At 36.1% G+C, this 20,922-nt stretch overlaps 1 pseudogene; it reads left to right on the top strand.

Annotated features, from left to right (window-relative positions):
- Positions 1-1,571: 1,571 nt before the first annotated feature.
- LOC112617187 lies at positions 1,572-20,633 on the top strand (annotated as a pseudogene).
- Positions 20,634-20,922: the final 289 nt, after the last annotated feature.

Raw genomic sequence — 20,922 nt, 5'->3', positions numbered from 1 at the left:
CTGGATTAAATAAAAACGTGGTAAAATATGATAAGTCTTGTTAAAACTTTCTCTCTCCATCCCCACAAGGGCACATAACCTCATTTGATGCACTTAATGGTTTATCATTAATATTCTACCTACCTTGAAATAACAATTAGCAGTTATCAAAAAAGATTATTATAAGTTAACACATATTTTATATGTATATTTTATCCTTTTCCACAAAGTTTGTAACAAATTCGTCTCCACAAAACAACTCTACAAGAAATAGAAAAAGTATCTCAATTTCCATTTGATACATACAGAAACTGAGGCTATGAAAAGGAGCCAGGCTTGTGGTAAATCTAATAACAGACATCCTGATATATAGTTCGATGTATGACAATTAGCTTATATATAATCTATTGGAATGGTGAAGGAGGGTCAGACACTGTGGCTCACACCTGTAATCCCAGCATTTTGGGAGGCCAAGGTGGGCGGATCAACTGAGGTCAGGAGTTCAAGACCAGCCTGGCCAACATGGTGAAACTCTGTCTCTACTAAAAATACAAAAGTTAGCTGAGCGTGCTGTCAGGCACCTGTAATCCCAGCTACTCGGGAGGCTGAGCCAGGAGAATCAGTTGAACCCAGGAGGTGGAGGTTGCAGTGAGCTGAGATCGCACTACTGCATTCCAGCCTGGGTGACAGAGTAAGACTCCATTTCAAATAATAATAATAATAATAAATAATAATAATAATGGTGTAGAAGGTGGAAAAGAGTGAGGAAGAGACAAAGAAAAGTACTGATAGTACAAATACTGAAAAGGATGAAGAGATGATGAGAATTAATTGGAACCGTCATTTCCTGGTGAGAATGCAAAATGTTACAGCCAATCTAGAAACAGCTGAAATTTTTTATAATGTTCGACATACATTTACCATATAACTAAACAAACCCACTCTTGGGTATTTACCCAAGAGAAATGGCAGCTTACATTCATACAAAAACCTGTATGGAATGCTTACAGTAACTCTATTCATACTCATACCAAACTACAAATAACCCACATGGCTTTCAATGGTAAACTGGATTGCATTTATACAATGGAATACTAAGGAACAGAATAAGAATAAGAATGAACTAGAGTATTGAGATATGCGACAACTTAGGGATATTATGATGAATGAGAGTCAGTTTCAAAAGTTACATGCTGTATCCTTTCCATTATATGATTTTCTCAAAAAGACAATACTAGAGTGATGGAAAAAAGATCAGTAGGTTTTGAAAGTTATGAGTGGAAGACATAATACAACTAGTAAGGGATTATAAGGAGTTTTTTAAACTGATGGTACTGTTTTGGTTTCTGATTGTCATGGGGCTACATGAATCTATGAGTGTGTTGAAATTCATCAAAGTCTTACTTTTTGATTTACAAAAAAAGTTTTACTGGAAGGCAATTTAAAACTAAAGTTTAAAAATAAATATTTTTTAAAAAGCTACATATAGAAGGTATAGGTCAAAGTAAATTTAAGTGATCTTCCAGTATTCTTTGACAGAGCAAATAGCATCTAGAAGACAAAGAAAAACTTGAAGATTTGAGATTTAAAAAATGGTAAATGAAGATAATGCAATGAAATACAATGAAACGTTCAGAGTATTGTTTTTAAGCACAGCCATTTTCCCTACCTTATGTGACCCCAAATGTATGTTTTCTCTTTAGATGGCTGTCAAAATAGGTGTTATATCCTCAAAATAGGCTACATTTAAAGGGACTATCTCTTTACTTTTTGATCAGAATTGATCAGTTTTTAGAGAATTTTATATTGTCATTAATCATTAGGGGAAAAGCTAAAACTAATTTTTTTTCAAAGATGGTTCAAAATAAGACTATGGACTGATTAAAGAGGAATTAAGTTCTGCTCTTATTTCTAGGATTCTGAAATTCACAGCAGTTGCCCATAAATATCGAAGGCAGATTCTTGAATTCCTCAGGGGTTTCAATTCACAGTTTTATATTATTTCTGATTAACATGCTAATGAAGAGTGAAGTAATTCAATAGTAATATGTTAACATTCAGAAAGCAAGCTGATAATATTCTGTAGATAAATTCAGATTTCATTTAAGCTATTTCTTTTCTATCAGATTATTTTGGGTCATCAAATTCAGATAGAAGTTGTTTTATTTATGGCTTTCAAATTATAGTTTTTAAACAGAAATAATTAGAGTAAAGAAGATCTGCATAATAGTATTGGGGACTCAATAACATAGATATTGAATGAATAGTTTTTCTAATAAATGATAGAAAAAAAGACTTGTGGTTGGGTGTGGTGGCTCACGCCTGGGTGGGCAGATTGCTTGAGCCTGGGAGTTCAAGACTGGCCTGGGCAACATAGTGAGGCCCCATTTCTACAAAATATATATAAGATCAGCTGGATGTGGTGGTGCTCACCTGTAGTACCAGTTACAGCTACTCAGGAGGGTGAGGTGAGAGGATCACTTGAGCCCAGGAGGCGGAGGTTGCAGTGAGCCATGATTGTGCCACTGCACTGTAGCCTGGGTGACAGAGTGAGACCCTGTCTCAACAACAACAACAACAAATGAAGAAAAAATCTCCCTCAACACCGCCTCTCAAATTTCTTTGGATTTAACAGCTTTATTGAGATATTATATATGTGTGTGTGTGTGTATATATATATATACACAAAATTTTTCTATTAAAATGTTAAGTATAAAATTCAATAGATTATAGCATATTTATAGATTTATGCCACCATCAGTATAATCTAATTTTAGAATATTTTCATCACTACAAAAGTAGTATCACACCCATTTGCAGTTACTCTCCATTGCCCGCTCTGAACCCCACCTTTAGGCAATCATTAAATAGCTTTCCATCTCTATAGATTGGTTTATTGCAGACATTTCATAAAGATTGAATCACACCATATATGACCTATTGTGACTTGTTATTTAACTTATTGTTATGTTTTTGAAGTGTATACATGTTATAAAATGTATCAGTTCTTGTTTATGGCTGAACAATATTCTAGATCTGAAAGTATGACATTTTGTTTATACATTTATTGGTTAATAGACATTTGGGCTGTCTTCACAGTTTGTCTATTAAAAATTTTTTTTTTATTTATATTTTTTGAGACAGAGTCTCACTCTGTCGCCCAGGTTGGATTGCAGTGGCACGATCTCAGCCCACTGCAACCTCCGCCCCCCTGGTTTAAGTGATTCCCCTGCCTCAGCCTCCCAAGTAGCTGGGATTACAGGTGCCTGCCACCATGCCTGGCTAATTTTTGTATTTTTAGTAGAGATGGAGTTTCATGATGTTGGCCAGGCTGGTCTCAAACTCCTGACCTTGTGATCCACTCGCCTCGGCGTCCCAAAGTGCTGGGATCACATGCGTGAGCCACCACACCCAGCCACATTTTGTCTATTTTTAATAATGCTATAAAATTCACTTACACACTTTGTGTGAACCTATGTTTTCACTCTCTTGGGTAGATACCTAGGATTGAAATTTTCGAGTCTTATTGCAGCTCTGTTGAACAGTTTAGAAAAATGTCCAACTATTTCCCAATGTGGATCTATCATTCTACATATCCACCAGAAAATTATAAGACTTAAAATTTTTCCATATCTTGCCAACACATTATTTTCTATTTATTATTGTAGCCATTTACTGGGTCTAAAGTGGTATCTCATTGTGGTTTTGATTTGCACTTTCTTGGTGACTGATCCTGTTGAAAATCATTTCATGTGCTTATTGGTTATTTATGTATGGCAATCCTATGCCCATTTTAAAATTAGGTGATACATTTTTATATTTTTGGGGGTGTAAGTGTTCTTTATATATTCCAGATTTAAATTGCTTATCACATAAATGAGTTTTATATATTTTCTCTCAGTCTGTGAATTGAGTGTTGACTTCCTCAATGCTGTGCACCAAAGAACACAAAGGTTTTCAATTTTGATAATCAAGAAACAACTTCAGATGCATGCAGAACATGTACACTACTAGGGGCATGTAAATAATAGCATTTATTGCTAGTTTGTATTATGTTGAATCACAAAAACAAATGTCTCTTCTTTAACATAAGTTATGCACTTACTTAAAGTAGTGCACCCTCCCACAATGTTGGATTGCTGCTGATAAGGAAACGGTAGTGATAACATTTTGGTCTTACTTTCTGGCAGTTGTAGTTTGTGCTTATAAGGCTCTGAGTTTATCTTACTGTGATTCCTGAAATCAGGAGATGGCCAGGGAACATATAAAAATATTGACAACTCTTTAAGGAACTCCAGTTCTGTCTTTCTGAGGTGCATGATAAGATTACACTTCCACATTCTTTCCAAACTTTGTCCATGTAACGTCAGTAGAAGGGCAACAGTATTTCAACAGTAGTTGTTGACAAGGATCACCACTTCTCTTTTTTTCCATGGAGACAGGCAATGTTCCAGAGAGGGACTGCTCCAGCATCCTAGCTTGTAGAAAAAAGACAGCATAGAACAGAGAACCCTGGTTATTTTCAGAGGATGTGGTACATAAATATGAAATAACCCTTTGTTGTGTCAAAAAACTAAAATGCCATGGCTGGCTGTTTCTGCAGCATAACCTAGCTTCCTCAACATGGCAATCGCAAAATTTACTAAGTATATGTGTCCTATGGTCATAGATCATCTATTTCTTAAAATTACATAGATATTTTATCTATATTTTGGATGTAGTGTGGCCAGAATTGGTGGGTTCTTGGTCTCAGACCATCACGGTGAGTGTTACAGCTCTTAAAGATGGTGTGTCTGGAGTTTGTTCCTTCAGATGTTCAGACGTGTTCACAGTTTCTTCCTTCTGGTGGGTTTGTGGTCTCATTGGCTTCAGGAGTGAAACTGCAGACTTTCACAGTGAATGTTATAGCTCATAAAGGCAGTGTAGACCCAAACAGGGAGCAGCAGGAAGATTTAGTGTAAAGAGGGAAAGGAAAAAGCTTCCACAGTGTACAAGGGGACTACAGCCAGTTCCCACTGGCTAGCCCAGGCAGCTTGCTTTTATTCCCTTATTTGGCCCCACCCACATCCTGCTGATTGGTCCATTTTACAGTGAGCTGATTGGTCCTTTTTACTGAGAGCTGACTGGTCCGTTTTGACAGGGTGCTAATTGATGCGTTTACAATCCCTGAGCTAGACGCAGAGTGCTGATTGTTGCATTTACAGTCCTCTAACTAGACATAAAAGTTTTTCAAGTCCCCACTAGATTAGCTAGACACAGCTAGACAGAAAAGTTCTCCAAGTTGCCACTAGGTTAGCTAGATACAGAGTACTGATTGGTGTGTTTACAAACCTTGAGCTAGACACAGAGTACTAATTGGTATATTTACAAACCCTGAGCTAGACACAGAGTGCTGATTAGTGCATTTACAATCCCTGAGCTAGATACAGAGTGCAGATTGGTGCATTTACAATGCTTTAGCTAGACACAGAGCGCTAGACAGAAAAGTTCTCCAAGTCCTCACTAGGTTAGCTAGATACAGAGTACTGATTGGTGTATTTACAAACCTTGAACTAGACACAGTGCTAGACAAGTTCTCCAACTCCCCGCTAGGTTGGCTAGATACAGAGTCCTAACTGGTGTATTTACAAACCTTGAGCTAGACACAGGGTGCTGATTGGTGTAGTTACAGTCCCTTAGAGAGACATAAAAAGGTTCTCCAAGTCCCCACTAGACTCAGGAGCTCAGCTGGCTTCACCCACTGGATCCCGCATTGGGGCTGCAGGAAGAGCTGCCAGCGGGTCCGAGGCCCTGCGCCCGCACTCCTCAGCCCTTGGGCAGTCCATGGGACCCGGCGCCCCGGCACAGGGGGCGGAGCTCGTCTGGGAGGGGCCGCTCAGGAGCCCACGGCGGGGGACGGGGGAGGGGGAAGGGGGAGACTCCAGCAAGGCGGGCTGCAGATCCTGAGGCACGCTCTGCCAGGAAGCAGCTGAGGCCCGGCCCCGCTGAGGCCGGGGCGAGAATTCCAGCGCAGAGCCTGCGGGCCAGCACTGCTGGGGGACCCTGCACACCCTCCGCAGCTGCTGGCTCGGGTGCTAAGCACTTCACTGCCCGGGGCCGTGGCGCCAGCCGGCCGCTCCCAGCGCTGGGCCTCGCGGAGACCACGCCTATCCGGAAGTCGCGCAGGCGCGCGAGGGCCTGGCGCAGCCCGTGTTTCCCGCCCCAGCGTCTCCCGCCACACCTGCCTGCAAGCAGAGGGAGCTGGCTCTGGCCTCGGCCGGTCGAGAGACGGGCTTCCACAGTGCAGCGGCGGGCTGAAGGGCTCCTCAGGCGCCGCCAGAGTGGGCGCCGAGGACGAGGAGGCGCCGAGAACCAGAGAAGACTGGGAGGGCTGCCAGCACGCTGTCACCTCTCAGTAACATAGTGTATTATTATAGATATAGTAGTTTGGCAGTTACTAAAATTCATAATCCTTAGTTGGGATCTACAGCCATTTCTGTCTGAATTCAAAGCTTCTACTCATCCCCCAAAATCCTGCTTTCTGGACCTGTAAGTACTTGTGAAAAATATTGGTGACGTTTAGAATTGGAATTGGAAATTTAAATAGTACTAAGTTTATTTTATCTTCCATTGCCTCCTCAAATAATACTTCTGTACAAAATATATAATTAATTTGAATCCACAGATTTACAAAATTGAATTTTACAATCAATATGGTACAGTCATGACCCTCTATCCAGAAAACATAACGAAGAAAATGAAATAAAAATTTTTTCTTGCCTCTTTCTTGGAGAGAAAAATATTTTTACATTTATTAGAAAAGTCTTATTTGAGTTGTCCTTTATAAAAAATATAGATTTATTTTTAAAATCTATATACATTGAATAAGAGGTATAATAATCATAACTGACTATAACCTACCATTTCGGGGACTTGACATTATACAAGTTTGTGCAGCTCTGGCTCCTTGCATCAAAGGATATATATTTGAAAACAATTTCTACACAGCAATTATTTGACAGGATTTATCAAAGTAAATTTTACAAAAACAAAAACCAATCAAAAACCACATAAAGATCTTTCTTAAATGTGAATTTCATATTGGACTTCTGAATGTAGGCTTCTTTTTTTTTTTTTTTTTGGCATTTCACCCTTTGTATTTGTAAAGCTGTCCTGTAGCTCCCTTATTTCCTGTTTATTTGGTTACATCTTACTTCCCTAACTAGTGAGCGGACAAGCAACGTCACTGACACAGTCATCAGTGTATCCTCCAAAGAACGTAGATCAGTAACTGGCATTGCATTCATGATAAAGATAAGCTTTGGTATAATGCATTTTCATTTTTGAATGGGAACTGATATATTGTGGAGAGAATATGGACTTAGTAATCAGGAGGAACTGGGTTTGAAAACTGGACCTGCCATGTATTAGGTGTGTCACTGTAGGAAGAGTTGTGTAAGCCCTTTTCTTGATCTGTAAAATGGGGATACTAGCATTTGGCATGATAGGCTGTTTTGAGGATTAAAACAAATAATGTTTTAAAGTAGCCCATTCAGTAATTGAGATTTTACATTTTACAAATGAAAGAACAAAGCTCAGAGAAGCTAAGGTCATGCAACTTGTTGTTGCAAAGTCAGGAGACTTAATTTCTAATCTTCTTTATAAGATTATGTCTTGCTGTTCAATTCATATAACCCTGCAGCCTTTCCTCAAGGGAAAGTCAATCTCTTTTGCCCTGAAAATTCAAGTTTATGCATACTCTGACCTACAGAACCCTTCTTTTAAGATGTCAGTTAGATAACACATTCTGTTACATGATTTAATTAATATCTGAGGTCCAAGAATTTGTAGTTTGAATTATGCTTCATTGTCATAAGGTGATCATATGATCCAAATATGGCCTATCTGGTTTAAGACATGGAGCTTTCAAGAGTGAAAGATGATGAAACAAATACTAAACCAGTTAAAATACCTGGACAAGAGCAAAACCGAACTGTCCCAAGGAAGCTGGGACATAATTATCCTATTTACAGGATAATTATAATAAAATTGAAGTGGCAGCCTTAGAAATAGGTTAATTACCTCAACTTTAAGTCAGCCTAATAGTATCTAATTTGAGTGGAAAATGAGAAAAAGAGACATTAATGAGTTATTAACTAGTAGTTAAGATCATTATTATGGTACTTGTGAAACTTCCCAGCTAAAATATCTGAAAATATGGCCAACTATTGCAATACAAGAGCAATGTTTGTGTCAACTGCTCAGAAACAAATGGGCAAGCTGTTTTCTCACATTGTACAAATGAAGCCTGCAATGTATTTTAAACATACGGAGGTATATTTTCTGACATCAGCATCTGAGAAGAGTGCATGTGTGAGTTGGGGAGACCCCCTTGTTTTGAACAGATTAGCAAAAAATTCATCTTAGTTCCCTTCAAGTTTCCAAAGCTTGCAATGGGTTTCTAAAATGACTGCCTTGCTCATTACTTCTCTATAGTTAAAAGCACATCTATGCTTGTTAATGTTTGGTTTTTACAGGACATATGTGCTCATGTGCTCAATAGCATGCCCAGATTTGCGTTGAGGATGAGTTTTCTGGGCCTCTTCTAGTAACATATGTAGTTATTATTGACTTTTTGATGGCCAAAAAACAAAACCAAAAATATTTTAGAAGTCAAATAGCTCAGATATAAATCTTTGAGATTAAAAAATCTCAAAACTTCTATATAAGAAGATTCAGGATTAATAATCTAAAATAATTATCATCTCAAAATTACATTACCAAGTTTAATTAATGAACAGAGGCATATCCACCATTGGGCATTATATATAATTTTATGGATAATAAATGGATAGAGTATTTCTCCATGTCACCTCCATGATGGGGACTGTCTGAATTCTGCCTTATTCACTGTTGCCAAGACCTGAATCTTAAGAAACAGTCATACATTTGTTCAATGTGTAAACAATGAATAAATGAAAGTTTGGATTGGTTTTAGTGGCACATTCTTTCCCTTCCTTGCATATAGAACTTGGACAGGCAGCTGCTTAACAGTCAGGTGTTACATGTGGTTCATGTTTCTGACAATCTAGTAAACAAGTTTTTATTCTCTTCGTATCAATGCATCCTGTGCCAGTGCAAACCTATTTCCTGGGTCCTTGGGCATAATGTACTACAGTTGACACTCATCAGTTAAGCAAAAATACTGATACTATATATTGGGTAGAATGCTCAAATATTAGTATTATACGTATGTTTAATATTATAAACTCAGTATTATAATCTCCATTTCACACATGATCATATTGCGACTCAGAAATATTCAGTGACTTGCTAAGGTCATATGTAAAGTTATAATATGCAGAAATTGTATTTATCTCATTCAAAGTTTATGCTATTTTCACAAGGTCACTTTGTTTTTTCTAGGAGAAAACAAGTCTTCGATTGCGGTGCTGGAAGCTTTGAAAAGGTAATGTTAACCTGAAGTAACTAAAACATCTAGAGATTGATGGATCTTCCCACCTGATCCTCACTTTGTTAATGAAAGCACAGAATTTGGAAGGTCTAGACAAGATTATTGGAAAAATACAATACGCACGTATCTAATTTTGGAAAGTAAACTTTATAGCTCTTTCATAGTCAGGGATTGGCAATGTGTTTATAGCCTCAACAGCTACAATAATTTTAAGAATTATCAAGTTTTACCCTGCAGAAAAGTCAATTCATTTTCAACAATGTTTCAGTGAAATTAAGTGGCAGATTATTTTTTAAATTAATCAGAATTTTTTGTTAAATGTTTCTGTTTTATAACGTTGAATGCATTTCTAAGGGAGCCACTATGTCTGTCACACACACACACACAGAGAATAAGAAAAATAGAATGGTTCCACTTTGATATTCTTGGGCTCTAGTTCCTTGCTGAGCTTGGAAGTATTAACTTTTCAACATCTTAATGTTCTTACGGTTTCTGCAAAGATCTATATTCTTTATTTGTTAAGTGCCTAAGAACATTTGTTTATATAAAGGGAGTCTTAAAGGATTAGATGTGAAACGTTTGCCTGGCTTAGAGAAACATGGATCTTTTCACGTAAGTAGATATGCCACCAGCAAAAAACGTACTGAAAAATAAAATGTTCACTGTGTCCAGTATTTTTTTTAGTAACTCTAAATTTATTTATAGAATTTGACTTTCTAATCATTGTCAGTGTACCTGTTTTATGGCAAGCAAGGGCACCCAGAGGGAGAATTCATTTTAATCAAATTTAACATTTCAGGAATAACCATATAAACAAAACAGCCAGCCCATTACATTGGTAGACATTGGGTAGACAGATGATTACACTGCTAAGCTGTTTTACCTTGAAACTAACTCTCAGTGGTTGAAATGTTGATTTATTTCCTAGAAACTGCAATTTTTTCACTGTAGAATAATTCTCAAGAATCTAGAAACTTTGGAATAAAATCTGAATACTTTAAAAAATTATTTTTACGTTATCGATTGACCTATACCATTTGTCCAACAATGGACTTCACAATAAAATTTCAAGTAAGACCTAAACATATCAATGCAAATGAAAATAAAATGGTAATAAAATAAAGAGGGTAAAGACAATAAATACACATATTCACATACATACACGTGGGTTTTTGAGATCAAAAAAGAAACCCAGTGTGTCATACTGTAAAGTATAGATTGATTTGATCAGGAACCTGAAAATGAAATCCCCCACATTCTTTTCTTCTTCAACCTCATTTTGACATAATTGGCACCAGACACCCATGTCATGGATATACTTACAATTCCTTAATTTAATTTTTTTTGCCTCTTTGTACATACACGTCCTGCTTCTGTATCTTTCAGTTTGTCCTGAAACTTCACATCACCTATTTATAAATAACCAAAATTCCTCTATGATTTTCTGTTTCATGTAGGGTAATAAATATAGGCATGTGTGAACAAGGTATGAGACATATGAAATTAAGAGCAGAAAAAAAAGGACAATCTTTTCACTAAATGGTGTTGGAACCATTAGTTATAATATAAAACAAATAAAAATTGATTCCTACCTCATATCATTCCCCAAATCAATTTTAGGTAGAAAAAGCAAAACAATAAAATTCTTTTAAACAAGAACACAAAAAGCATGAATCATAAGGAAAAAGCAGACAGCCTTCAATGAATGAATGGAGGAAGATAGTCAATTTTGAATGGATTGACTATCCTGAAGGGCAAAATATGATTACACTTAAATGTTAATTAATTTAGTTATGTGTTTCTAGTACCAAATATAAAGCTGAGGCTGTGACTTTTGTGTTATATGTTGTTGCTGTGGTTACATCTCCAATAAGCTTTCCTGAAAGGGCAAAGGGAAGAAACTTACTGAATGCCTGAGAGGGCAATTATATAAGACAGTTGTCTGTTGGAAGTGAGGCCATAAGCAGGGTGCGGCAGCCAAATCACTAAATATGGGAAAAAAGGACCCAAATCTCACTTACTACCTATGTTCTGCTCTGATACATTCTACTCTGCTTTCCCTCCAAGTGGTTAAACCCAACCAGAAGTTAAACAGCACAGGAGTTTTTGTATTCCATAGAAATCAGTTTCTCAAGACAAACAGCAGCATGATCAAAGGTAGAGAGTGGATCTAGAACAATACGGGAGTGTAAAGTTCTGAGAATAGCCAAGACATTCATGAAGAAGATTGAGTAGGAAGAATTTGTTCTATCGAATATAAAGATTTCTCATAAGGCTACCCTAATTAAGACAAAATGGCATTGGCACAAGTTAGACAACTAGGCCAATGAAACAGAATAAAGAGACTAGAAACAGACCTATGCCTAAGTAGGCACATAACGATGTAGATGCCTTTGCAGAACGGTAAAAATAGCAATCAAAGGAGAGAGAGAGAGAAAAGAAAGGAAAAGTAAAAAGATACTGAGGCAACCAGGTATTGTATGGGGGAAATATAAGACTTAGACTGACCTCACACATTCCCCAAATTTAATTTGAGGTGGATTGTAGAACTACCTATAAAAGGCAAAACAATAACAGTTTCTAAAATAGGATACTAAAAGTATGGATCATAACTTATGAGAATCTAGATATTACTTTTACATAAAATTTAAGAAATCCTGTCTATTCAAAAAGACCGTGAAGTTCAATGCATACGTCAGAAAGACTAAAAAGACAAATTTTATATACAAAAGGTATAAAATATCTCTATACATCAAGAAAAAAATGTAATGAAATATGGTCAATATACTTAAAAAGATACTTTACAAAAGTGGATATTGAAGTTTTCAAGTAATATATGAAAAAAAGTACTTAATTGGGAGCAAGGACAATTCATCCATAGGAACAGAAGGGAATATAGATTTTATAGATCCAGGTTCATATTAGTGGCTATATGTATGGAAGAGGTATCATGGTTACCTTCTTATTGCTGTTATTTTCTCACTGAAATAAGGAATAAGGTCAATGACTGATAGTGAAGATACTGAGAGGAAGTTCTGGGGGACTGAAAATAAAGCAAAAATTAATAATCATCTGAAAGGGTGGAAACTATAGTAGATCAGGACAATGGAGTCAGAATGAAGAGATGACTTGATGGTAGTTAGCATGAGCTTAAGATGAAATCATTTAGAATCACTGTGAGTTTTTCTTCAGATCCGTTCACATGATCACGTGGAACACTAAGATTTGAGATATTTAACCAGAATTGAAATTCTGTGAATGGATGAAGACTAGACAGGAGCTAATGTTATAGGAAATAGACTGTAATAGCTGACCATAAGATTTAAACTATTAAGAAGAGAAGTGGGGGAAATGAGCTGGGGCGGGGGTATGAAGAACAGTGAAACCACCAAGAATCTGCACAGTATTAGTTGGAGAAAGTCCCAGCCACCCAGGAGTTAGAATCTTAATGAACCTCGATATTTAAATAAATGTGGATTACTTGCTGGCAGAGTCTCCTGTCAATTCAAAACCGAGTGTTTTTTTGTTTTGTTTCTGTTTTTTGTTTGTTTGTTTGTTTTTAGAAGGAGCTAGAGTGATTTAGATTCAGTGTAAATATTAAGAAGGGTACCTGGTTTTTCACTAGTCCAGCGGTAGAAGAAGTAAGAGAGAGAGAACAGTGAAGTTTTGCACGGGCTAAAGGAGATGTGGTGTCTTCAAGAGAAGGAGGTATGAAGGAGATCAAGAATGTTAAGGAATATTTAAAGAAGTGAATGAAGAAATATAAACGCAGATTCCACTGTCTGGAAAGAATGCTATCACAAAAGGCTAAGTGAGAGTGACTTGGGGAAGTTAACAGTGAGATGACAGATGGTGGTCAGATTCAGAATAGATTTTTAAGGCAAAGCCAAAAGGATTTTCTTGCACATTGAAAGTGGCCTGTGAATAAAAGAGAATAATCACAGATGATTCTGTATACTTGAGCCAGAGATCTGAATTATTACTGTCTTTGACTGCGATAGGGCAGGCTAGGGGAAGGACAGCATATAAAGAGAAATAGAATTTGAAATTTGAGTATATGAATTTTTATGTTCCTATTAAACAAAGAGCTGGTGAGATGAAAAATAGATGGACAAGGTCAGGAAAGCAGTTGATAGGATCAGCATATACCTAGAGTGTATTTTTACCTTTTAATGTGAAAGATACTTACCGAAAAGTACATAAAATATATATGTAAATTTAAATAGATATCCATAAAGCAAACACCAATTTACATCTAGATAAAGAAATAGAACACTGCCAGAACCCTAGAATCTCCTCACCCAATATGCCTTTATCTAATCATAAACCCCTCCCTCAAATCCAACCGAGGAAATTACAATCCTGAAATAAAATGTGGTACTAAATTTTTTATTTGCTTCATGTTTATATCTGTAAATGCATTCCTAACCAATACAGTTAGTTTTGCTTGCTTTTGAAATGTGCATAAATGGAATCACTATGTATACGCAATTTCAACTTGCTCCTTTTGCTCAACATTAGTTTGTGGGCCTTATCCATGCTGTCGTATATAGCTTTAGTTCATTATTTTCCTCTATGTACTCTTTCACAATTTACTTATTCAGTGTGGATAGACATCTGGCAGATGATATATATGACTTTTTGTGTTGATTTTACAAGCAGTGTTTCCAAAAACATTATCGTATGAGTATTTTGGTGGCCATATATTTCGTTATCTTGAGGCTTAAAAGTTGCAATTGCTGAGTCACAACATTGCAGGACTTTTCCTTAGTTCAGCTAAAGACAGGGTCCTTGTCACAGGGGCACCAAAAAGTAAGCTAGCAGACGATTTGAAGGGTGATGTAGGGCAGGGTTTTATTGGGTGAAAAAGAAGAAAAGGGGAAACAGAGACTCTTAGCGAAGCAAGAGAGTATGCTTCCTGCCCGTGGGCTTCCGGCCTCAGATTGAATTTCAGGTTCCACCCAGGAAGAGAAGGGGCCAGGTTCCTCCTGGCTGAGAACAGAGTGAACTTCTGTGACCCACCCCAGTGTGCACTCTTCTCAATGCACAGGTCATTTGAAGGCTCTGCCAGGGAGCCCTTCCCACTTGGCTGTCTCAATAAGTCAAGAGATTATCTTCAAGATCACTAAGCAATCAAATTTCATTCTCTACTTTTTTTTTTTTTAGTAGCTTGCATTCCCGATAGTGTATGAGAATTTCCTTTGCTACGAAAATTTAATTATTGCAAATTTGGTGTATTTTATTGTGGTTTTATTTTACTTCCTTTGGGGCAGATATTCTTTTAAGCTAATGAAGTTTGAGTTTCCATGCTCAATGGAAATGCTTCATGGTGATGACCATCACTGTTATGTATGGATTAGGTGATTGCTAGCAGTCTATGTGTAAGGAATGACTTCCAGGAATATTTTGTACTGATTTACCCCATACCACATCATGTAGATGCTGAGTTATCAGGAGGACACTGAGTCAAAGGTTTTACCATGTGCATGTACTAAACAGCTGACACTTTAAAACATGTGTTTTAAAGTGTATAAAGAATACTTTCAGAAAAATAAGTTAACTGAAGATTAAAAACAGAAATAATCGAATGTTGAATATTAACAAAACAATAAAATAATGAATATGGGTGTTTAAATCAATATGTATATATTTTTCTGGTATCAAAAGCACATTGTAACACCAATTTTTGTTCAGATTATACGAAAAGTGATGATTCATTAAACGATAGCTTTGAGACCGCCTTTAACAAGTACATTCAAGTAAATAAAAGAGTTGAATTCTCAGTAGAAGTAGTAAATAAGTCTTTTGGTTACTTGATTAAATAATTAAAAATATTGAATCATATAAACATTGAGAAAAAATATCTTGCTAATATGACTTGGAATATTGACATTAGAAAATATTTTATAGTATTCTACTCTGAGGGCATCAATGAGCAACTGGTAGAAGAAAATGTTCCTCAGCAAGCACATTTAAGTTGTCCTTAAGTCTTACAGCTGATATATCAAACAAACTTAATAGAGATCTCTCAATTAGGACATAATATTATCAATTACAATTATGAAACTGAAAGAAACAATTTCAAACTATCAACTAAAATGATTATCAATAATGCCACAGAAAACATAGATCATCTTTATAACCTACAGAAAAATATTTCAAAATCCATGTCATATGAGGAGTCTATCAAAAGCAGGTAGTCAAAACATGTACAAAAAATAGTATACAATTTGTGTGTCAGGCAGTTAGTTCATACAGACACACACGCACACACACACATTGTATTGGTACAAGACTGGATAATTTATAAAGGAAAGAGGTTTAATTGACTCATAGTTCCACATGGGTGGGTAGGCCTCAGGAAACTGACAAGCATGGCAGAAGGAAAAGGTACTTCTTACATGGCAGCAGGTGAGAGAGTGAGCAAGAGCAGGGAAAACTGCCTTATAAAACCCTCAGATCTCGAGAACTCACTCACTGTCATGAGAATAGCATGGGGGAAACCGCTCCCATGATCCAGTCACCCCAGACCAGGTCCCTCCTTCAACAAATTCAAAATGAGATTTGAGTGGGGACAAAAATCCTAAACATATCATACATGTTTTTTTTTTTTTTCTGGATTTGAATATAATTTATGACATTTATCATCTTTTTGAAATTGTGCCTAATTTCTTATGCAGAAGTTTATTTTCTACAGATTCTCTAAAATAAAATTCAGTCTCCTAGAATTCTAACCATGTTCCTTTCTACATAATTCCTCATTTACTATGTTTGGCCTCCTTTTGATACAGCCTTTGGCCATTTTTACCTCTTGCTTTTGAAATGCTGTACGTGTCCCTTCCCCACTTTCTCCATTAAAATATCTGGCTTATTCTTACTGATTTCTTTGTATTCTTTATATAATGAATTCTAGTCTGTCATTATATCAATATATACCCATACATATATATTTATATACTTATGTAGAATATTGTGAATTGACTACTTTTTACTCTGTTTGGGATGTTCTTTGATTAATAGAACTTTTTAGTTTTGATGTGGCTGAATTTATTATAACTTGTGATAACTTACTGCTTTCATTTTTCTTTAAAGAAGTTATTCCCTGTGTAATAGTGATGAAGATATTCTCCTATATTCTCTTTTTATTTTATAGCTTTTCTTTCACCTTACCTGTACAGTCTACCTGGACTTGAGTTTTGTATATTGGTATGAACTTCAGATCCTATTTAACAGACAAATAAGCATAGACAAATACCTCATCAATATTAATAGAAAAGCTTCTCTGTCCTTTTCTTAATAACTGCCAGTGCCATATATCTCATTGGCAAAGTTCTCATTAAGTATATGGTTCCATGTAAGCTCCTTTCTTGCGCCATTGTTATTTTTTTAAATATCTGAACCAATGGCAAATCATCTCAAATACTATAGTTTTAACATAATTCTTGTAATCTAGGATAGCACATAGCCTGTTTACATCTTCAGATGTATCTGGATTGTGTCCCTTTGCACTTTGACATAAACCTAACTTGGCAAGTTATTGTAATTACACTGAATCTATAAATAAATTTTAGGAGAGTTAACAATCACCATATTGAGTCCTGTAATCTATGAATTCGTAAATCTTTTTTTGTTTTTGTTTGTTTGTTTGTTTTTTGGAGATGGAGTCTCACTCTGTAGCCCAGGCTGGAGTGCAGTGGCACAATCTCAGCTCACTGCAAGCTCTACCTCCTGGGTTCAAGTGATTCTCCTGCCTCAGCCTCCTGAGTAGCTGCAATCACAGGTGCCCACCACCACGCCCAGCTAATTTTTTTGTACTTTTAGTAGAGACAGCGTTTCACCGTGTTAGCTAGGATGGTCTCAATCTCCTGACCTTGTGATCCACCTGCCTCGGCCTCCCAAAGTGCTGGGATTACAGGTGTGAGCCACCGCACCCGGCCAGGAAATGGACAAATTTCATACAACCCTCCTTGCTTGAATCAGGAAGAAACAAAAATCCTAAACACACCATAACAAGCAAGAAGATTGAATCAGTAATTTTTTTAAAAAATACTGCCAACACAAAAAGCCCAGGGCCAGGTGGATTTACTACCAAATTCTACCAGAAATTGAAAGAATAATTGGTATCAACCCTACTGAAACTATTCTAAAGGATTGAGAAGGAGAGAATTCTCCCTAACTCATTCTATGGAGTCAGTATCATCCTGATACCAAAACCAAGAAAGGGTGTAACAAAAAAGAAAACTTTGGGCAATACCCCTGATGAATGTTAAGTTTTAATCATAGATTTAGCCTTTTCTTGAATCATTCTTTCTGTATGTTTAGTATATCTTCTATTTGGGATTGCATTCCTTCTTCTGAAAGTGCTTTCTTGAAATTTTCTTTTAATAAAGTTATTCTGTTATCAAATTCTTCAGTTTTGTTGGCTAGAAATTGTCTTTAACTTGTTTCTCAAAAGACTCTTTTCCCTGGGTATAAAATTCCACACTGGAAGTACTCGTAAGATAATAAAAATATTTTTCTATTATTTTCCAGCTTCTATTAATATTGCTATTCTATCATTACATGAAAGTGAATGTGTCTTTTTGTCTCCGGCTCCTATTAAGATTTTCTTTGTCATTATTGTTCTGCTGTCTCCCCTGTTAGATGCACCTCATTTTCATCATGTATTTTCAGTATTGCTTCCGACCCAGTCTCTGTCTCCTCCAATCATTTAATCACTTTCTCCACATTTTTTCTCCCATCTTTCTATTGTCTTTTCTGAATTCTTGGAGATTGTTTTGATTTATCGTCACAGATTCTTTCTTAAGTGTTCTTTATCTACGAGTAAACCCATACATTATGTTTTTAATATTGGCTATTGCATTTTTTAGAGCACATATTTGATTCTTTTTTTCAAATCTATTTGGTAACATAGTTTCCTGGTCCTTGGAGAAATATTCAAGCTAATTTCTTAAACTAAATTTATATCCTGTGGATTTTTTTGTAATTTTTGTTGTTGCTTATTTGTTTTATGTCCTTTAGTTTTAGACATATGATCAGGTTTTAGCTATAGCACCTCAGGACGGCTGTGCAATTCTGAGCCACAGTATTTATTCTTCCTGTTTGTTGTGATGTGGTGGATGGAACTTTTAGGTCTGGTTTATCTTTACCCCATACATTACAGTTCCTTTGTGCCTTCAGCCAAATGTGAGAAGGATGTTCTACTGACTAAAAGTGTTTGACTTGTGATTCCTGCTAGCTTTGTGGCCATCAAAACCAAAATTTCCATATGTTCAGGGAAATTATTTTGAGTATGTAAAAAGGATATTTAACGATTATAGAAAAGTTCTCTCTAAAGAAATTGTAAAATGTTGTTTGAAATTTCTGACTACGTAATGAAAATACTTACTGGTTATATAAAAGTTCCCCTTTAAACATTTCTGTTAAATTTAAAATTACCTGTGATTTTTTTTTATGGGGAGCTGACTGTTGTGGTACACCTTTATCATAATGCTAATATGTAATTTTCTAATTAAGGTTCTATATATTCTACAAGTTTGGTTTTTTATTTTCTGTTTACTTAAATTACTTGGATTGCTAAAGCTTTCCAAATAGTTTGGAGTTTACCCATTAGTACTGCACCGATTAAATATACACTAATAATCCAAATAATATATTATTATGCCCATATAAGAAAGAATAAGTAAGATCTGAAAGTTTCAATTTGAAATTACCTTTTGATATTAAGATGCAAATATAATAAATTCTGTCATAGTATTACTTTTAAAGCAATTTCTAGTTTTAAGTCATGTCAGGTTATTTGTACAAAACCTTTTAGTGAAAAACAATAAAAATTCTGAATAAAAATACAGTTTAAAATATTTTACTTAAAATATTAAACCATTAAAGATAATCTAAATAATCTGCCCAGAGTCCAGTGAAAAGCTAGAATGTAGACAGAGAGTATTCTGAGTAGACACGATGACTTGCTTATATGATATTTATTGATATGATATATAAGAAATTAAGGACACCCAGGCAACTCTTTTGAATGGAATTGGGCTGATTCATCTCTGGTTTGTGGAGTAAGAGCCAGGTTAAGTCTGAGCCACTGCAGCTGCTGCCTCTGTCTTTGCTTTACCGCAGCGGCAAGACAAAGGTCTGCACTGTGGCCTTGCGCCCCTGTTGGCCTTCCAGAGAGCCACATCACACGGGAAAATTACACCTGCCAGAAATAGCAAGAACTTTCGGTAAGAAGAAATTTGTCAAACAAGAAATTGAAGCTGAATGCCTTAAGAATTGTAGTTACTGACCAGAAATATAGACAGACTTCTTAGACTCGGAGAAGATATGCCTGGACTGGGTCATGGCCACCTACAGATGCTCCTGTAGTGGAAACAGCAGAACAAGTCTGTATTTCTTCCCTGGCACTGTTAAAAATGTTAAAGCAGAGTGATGCTGGTGTTCCAATGGAAGTTGTGGGTCTGAAGCTTGGAAAATTTGTTGATTATTATACCATCAGAGTGATTGACATGTTTGCTATGCCACAGATGTCAGTGTGGAGGCATTTGATCTAATGTTCCAAGCTAAAATGGTGCATGTATTGAATCAGACAGGAGAGCTTGAGATGGTTACTGGTTGGCATTACAGTCACCTGGCTTGATTGCTGGGGTTTCTGGGGTGGATATCAGTACTCAGCAGAGTTTTGAAGCCTTATCAGGGGGATCTTTAACAGGTGATTGTGGATTCCATTCAGAGTGTAAAAGGGAAGGTTGTTAGTGATGCCTTCAGGTTGATCAATGCTAATATGATGGTACATGAACCAAGACTAACAACTTCAAATATGAGTCACTTAAGCCATTTATTCAGGCATTAATTAATGGATGAAACAGACATTATTACTCTATTACTATTAACTATCTGAAAAATAAACTGGAATAGAAGATGTTGCTAAATATGCATAAGGAGTTGAATGGAAGATTTGACACTTCAGGATTACATGAACATTGTAAATACGATGATTTAGTATTAAAATAGATGCTAGAATTAGCCAAGAATTACAAAAAGGCTGTAGATGAAGAAGATGAGATGACATCTAAACAGCTGGCAATAAAGAGTGTTGGCTAGCAGAACGCTAATGTCATTTGGAGGAACAAGTGGATTTAGGCATGACTTCAAATATTGTTTAGCAGCTATGTTGAATACTGTTGTGTTTAAGTGAAACAACAAAAAATTTATTAGTGATGCTTTCAGTATACATTTCTGTTCCTAATGCTCAAAATTAAGGGACCTCTAAAGACGTATTTGGTTAAATGTAAGACATTTGGCATCATTTGTAGCACCGTAATCTTCAGTCTCAGCTATGCAATTATTTTTGTTTCTTTAGTCAGGGTCTTTGCAGATTCTAAAGTTATATAATAATTCATAAAAGTGGACGTATTTTGTTAATATCCCATTTAATATTTGCAAAAAGCAGTACTACAAGTCTATTTTGATTGTTGCTTACTAAA

This window comes from Theropithecus gelada, unplaced genomic scaffold (genome assembly GCF_003255815.1).
Source record: "Theropithecus gelada isolate Dixy unplaced genomic scaffold, Tgel_1.0 HiC_scaffold_15886, whole genome shotgun sequence".
NCBI lineage: Eukaryota > Metazoa > Chordata > Mammalia > Primates > Cercopithecidae > Theropithecus > Theropithecus gelada.
This window is presented reverse-complemented; position numbering and strand designations above follow the sequence as displayed.